The sequence below is a fragment of the Bidens hawaiensis genome, unplaced genomic scaffold (genome assembly GCF_021521415.1).
Source record: "Bidens hawaiensis isolate Kalapana, Puna unplaced genomic scaffold, B.hawaiensis_p1.1 tig00007641_1, whole genome shotgun sequence".
Taxonomy (NCBI): domain Eukaryota; kingdom Viridiplantae; phylum Streptophyta; class Magnoliopsida; order Asterales; family Asteraceae; genus Bidens; species Bidens hawaiensis.
In genome coordinates, this window is record NW_027491532.1 from 1,164,669 (window position 1) to 1,170,003 (window position 5,335).

General features: G+C 39.0%; 1 pseudogene across 1 annotated transcript; it reads left to right on the forward strand.

Annotated features, from left to right (window-relative positions):
* Nucleotides 1–1,000: 1,000 nt before the first annotated feature.
* On the forward strand, nucleotides 1,001–3,322 carry LOC143635679 (TORTIFOLIA1-like protein 4; annotated as a pseudogene). The gene is made up of 4 exons (XR_013154105.1): nucleotides 1,001–1,923; nucleotides 2,098–2,203; nucleotides 2,492–2,871; nucleotides 2,956–3,322. The product of XR_013154105.1 is annotated as a TORTIFOLIA1-like protein 4 (transcript).
* The last annotated feature ends 2,013 nt before the right edge of the window (nucleotides 3,323–5,335 follow it).

Here is a 5,335-nt window from a genome sequence, read left to right on the forward strand (position 1 = left end):
ATATCCGGTTATGGGCCCGACCCGGAATCGGTTCGTACTTGTACCCGACCCGTAGGTACGATCAGATATTGGGTTTCTCCTAGGATCTGTATCGGAGCCAGACCCGACCCGGCCTGCCGGAACCGGGTCCACCTTCTCCCGTTTAAAACCTACCCGAACAAAAAAAAAAGAAAAAAAAAACTTGAAAAACCCGGTCAGATACCCGACTATACCCGAAACCGATTCCTACCCGACCCAGTTTTTAACTTCTATTAACTATATCCTAAACTAATTCTTACCTGATTCTAGTTCCGGTTTCTAAAAATACTCGGTTTGTGCACATGCTTTATGATTAAGGCTGTGCAACGGTTCAGAACCGCAAGAACCGAACCGGAACCGGAACCGAACCGTATTTTAACGGTTCCGGTTCGGTTCGGAACTGAGTTAAACGGTTCTTCGCAGAACCGGATTTTAATTAAAATTCTAAATATGAAATATTAGAAGGTGTAAGAAACAAGCGACAACCCATAAAATAAAACATTATCATATCAACATATTATATTTAAATGAAGGGGATTGAATCTACATTAAAATAACTCTAAATATTTCAGAAAACATTATTTTTAAAAACAAATTTAGGGCCGTGAAAGATGATTATTGTTTATGATATTGTAAGGGATTTAATGTAACCGGAAAAGTGAGAACGTGGATGGTCGCTCGTACGTAGAAGTATGAAAGTCTACTAAATAAATAAGATTTTAAATATAATCTTCAAAGTTTTAACCTAACACGGTTCTAGCGGTTCTATAACTGGAACCATCGGTTCTAACCGGAACCGAACCGGAAACCGTACGGTTCGAATCTAACGGTTCCGGTTCCTCGATTCTAGCGGTTCGAAACCACAAATTGCTCACCCCTATTTATGATAAGTGATAACCGATCTTAGGCGATATACAAGAAAAAATAAACAAATGCCTAAATCACAAAACGACGTCGCATTGTCAGTCCAATCTCACCTTTTAACAAACATATATACCTGCTCTCAGAACCGCCACACCGTTTATTATTCTCATTATTCTTCTTGCATCACCGGCTATGCCACCGGCAACTACAAACAAACCACCACAATGCCACCACCTAAACACACTCCAAACAACCACCAATCCTCCGCACGTGACTTCAAACACCGAGTCCTCACGTGCCTCCACAAGCTCTCAGACCGCGACACACACTCGTCCGCAGCCACCGAGCTCGAGTCCATCGCCAAAACCTTAAACCACGACTCAATTCCACCGTTTTTATCATCAATCTTCGCAACCGACTCGTCCGACAAGTCTCCGGTACGTAAACAATGCGTTCGGTTAATTTCGATATTATCCGAAGCTCACGGGCGACGTATTATCGCCTTACCTGTCAAAACTCGAATCCTTTATCGTACGGAGACTCCGGGATCCCGACACAGCGGTCCGCGCCGCGTGTGTCGCTGCCGCGGGCTCCGTAGCAGCTCACGTCACTACACCGACGTTTGGAACGGTTATTAAACCGTTCGTTGACGCGGTGGTGACGGAGCAGGATTCGAATGCACAAATCGGATCCGCGTTGTGCATGGATGCGGTTGTCACTTGCTCACCGCATCCGGATGTTGTGTATTTGAAGCGGTTGTTACCGCGAATTGAGAGGTTATTGAAGAGTGATGGTTTTAGAGGTAAAGCCGCGTTGATGACGGTTGTGGTGAGTGTGATTGGCGTCGGTGCGGCTTCGAGTGCGGTCGTTGTGAGGAATTTGGTGAAGATTATGACGGAGTTTGTGGCGGGAAGTGAGGATTGGAGTGTTAGGAAGGCCGCGGCCGAGGTGTTGGAGAGATTGGCGGTTGTGGGGGCGGATTTGCTACAGGAGTTTAAGGCGTCGTGTTTGAAGACGTTTGAGGCGAAAAAAATCAATAAGGTATAATAATAATAATAATAATAATAATAATAAGTTATAATGAATTATACATGTATTAACGAGCATGTTACATTAAAGGTCTACCTTTAATGTAGATCTTTAAAAAAGTAGATTTTAAAAGATTGGGTTTTGCAATTCAAAATGGATAGCATATATTTGCATATTGTTTTGTAGGTAAAACATGTTAGGGAGACGATGAACCGGATGATTGAAGCGTGGAATGCGATTCCGGATTTGTCGGAGGAGGTGTCAGCACCACCGGAATCACATTCCTCTAAAGGTATGTGTAGAATAATGAAAATTGCGTGAGGTGTCCTTTTTTATTAATTAAACTATATCTAGGAGTACAGAAGAGATAAATACAAGGAAACATAATTAACACAGCGACAATGCCTGGTTAAAACTTATAAATCGCAGAAATTGAAATCGATCAGTAGATGATTTGAACAAGTTTTCCATAAATCCCCAAATTTTCACTTTGTAATGTGTATGATTTGAGTGTTCTTTGATGATACTCTTAATTCACAGAATAATCTGATTTATGATGCTTTATGATATGATATTGCAGAAGAATCTGACATACGAAATCCACCAAGAACACCTCCTATAATCAATAAGCGAATGGTGCCCTGTAGTAGGAGGAAAACTGGTCCAGCCATGTTCTGTAAGCTGGATCGCAAGAAACCGAATGATCAAAAACTTAACACCGCTGAGGTTAATCTCAAACCTATGAAACACGAAACAAGACAGGCCCTTTTTAGTGAAATTTCTGATGAAAAGATGCCTGAATCTCAGCATCATGAAGATAAATCAAGTTCCAAAGTTGAAGGGAACAATGGCGGTTTGAATATCAATTCTGTTCAACAAGATTCCGAGGACCTATCTTTGATCCGCAATCAGCTCGCTAAAATCGAATCCCAACAGTCCAATTTATTTGATCTCCTCCAAGTAATTCATTTTTAATATGAAATATAATATGTTGCACTTGTCAAATTATTAATTTTTTTTTACTCTTATCCTACTAAATTACAGAAGTTTATCGGGAACTCAATGAGCGGGATGCAGTCACTGGAGTCTCGTGTGTGTGGTGTAGAGTCGACACTCGACGGGATCTCATTTGACTTGGCAAAGTCAACTTTGAGTACCGAACCGACCTTGTGTTGCAAGTTACCTGGTGCGGATCTTCTTAGCTCTAAACTCTGGAAAAAATCTGAATACCCGTCTGTCATAACAAGGATCTTGAATCATTTAACTTCCAAACCAACGGATTCCGTCCTCGTGGCAGTCGGGCCGCGTTGATTAAGAACCCGTTAGCCGATTCGGCTAACCAAGCGTCGGTTTAAGTTAATTATCGCTTAATTATAATGCTTTAATTTTTCTTTTTGTGCATATATGCTAGGATGTTTGGGTCAAAATAACTAATTAATGTTTTACATATGATTGTAAATTAAACTAATATCAATATGTTTGTTTGGTTATTAACTTAAGTTTGGATAAAATGGACATGTTTACTTTTTCAACCATATAAAGTGTGAATGTGTGATACATGATACATGTTTACTTTAGGTAGGCCTTTAACCATAGTCCTTCATTGGTAGGCCATTTACAGTTACAGATCTTTTTCATGTCACGTGACTGGACTTTGCCCGTGATCTCACGTGATATAATATTGTGTTTGTGAGTCAAAAGGCGTCATAAAGTAAATAGTTGGAGCTGGCGTGATAAATCATTAATGTTCTTACTGAACTTTTGGTATTACAATTTACAACCACTGGTTTGGTGGTAAATGTGCATGGTGTTAAACTAAAAGTCCTGAGGGTTTTAGTTTCATTCGAGACATGGTGTATTTAGTTTTTAAAAAAATTTGGTTTGGTATTAAAATCGGCATGGATATTAATATTTTAAACATTAATTTCGTTGACAGTTGTACGCTAAAAACTCATCTTTGTGGTGGTTCACTAATCACTATGTTTAAAAGTCGAATGGGTAAAGCCCATTTTCAAATGAATTGGTTGATTAGGTTAAGTTGTATATGCAATTGATGAACCCCTATTGATACATATTCTAAAATGACGTGTTTCAATGCGCACTCATATTTGTGAGAATATGATTTGGCCATTTGACCCTAACCTAAATGATGCCCATTCAAGGCAATAATCTTTTCTTTTTACCTGCTAGCTGGCTTAACTTGATCCTGTTTTCCCTTAGTAACCATATTAGTGAAAGGTAAAAGCAATTTGGTGGAATTGTAGATTTGGGGTGGGCAAAAACCGAATCATAACTGAAAACCGAAATTAACTATAACGAACAAACCGACGCTTATGTTATTTGGATATGATTAACCGGCTATTCAGCTATGGTTAGGGTTAATGTGTCTTTGTTAACAGAGGCTAACCGAAACCGAACCGAACCTTGTATGTCTATGTTTTATTCCAAATTTTATGCCTCTATTTTAATATTTATATACCTTCATTTCAACTTCGAACATTTAAGTTTATGTTGCAACTGTCTATAACATAATAACATAGCTTGGAACACCATAACCAAGCTTGGAAAGGACAAACGCTTTCAAAACTTCATAATTGAACTTTGAACACCACAACCAAACTCATTTTAACTAGGACAAAAGAAAAAAAAACATAAAAAATACATTGGACAATCAACCTAAACCGACATATGATTAACCGTCCATTAGATTATGGTTAATAGTTAAACAATCTTCTATAATAGAACCTCGATTATGTTTGTGGTTATGGTTAAGCCATCATAATCAAATTGATTCTCGTTTCACATTAGGTAAGTTATGGTCCAATTTCCAACAGATCTAAATGGTCCAAAAGTGCAATTTCAACAAGAGGATTGCTAACAAAAACATAATACGTCCAAAGTGATGATGTACATAGATGACAGAAGCAATATTAGAGTGGATCCGAACCTAGACCAGACCCAAACCTATACCATTAGACCCAAAACCACCCCATACCAATTTGGCATAATGCATTTTAATATTTTATTGGTATGTCTAACTCTTTAAGACCTTCCTTGACAGAAGCAATCCTCGTCTTGCTAATGACACAAGGGATGGCAGTCTTTCCATCTCCGCCCGCCATGCTAAAACCCCAGGATTAGTCGGAACCAAATTATTCCATTTGAAGTTGTATTCTACCACCGACCCGGTCACCATTGCCACCTTTTTTTCACACTTTTTACCAAGAAATCATTCGACTCATCCAATAACCAGCACCAACGGTCATGACCCAGTACTAATCTTACATGTTGGCATACCAACAAAAGTTCCCTAAGCTCTTCAATCTCCGCCCGTGATGACGGTTGTCTTTTCCAACTCCAAGTTCCACAGATCTCTTTTTTATTATTATTATTATTATTATTATTATTATGGAAAACAAAGCTG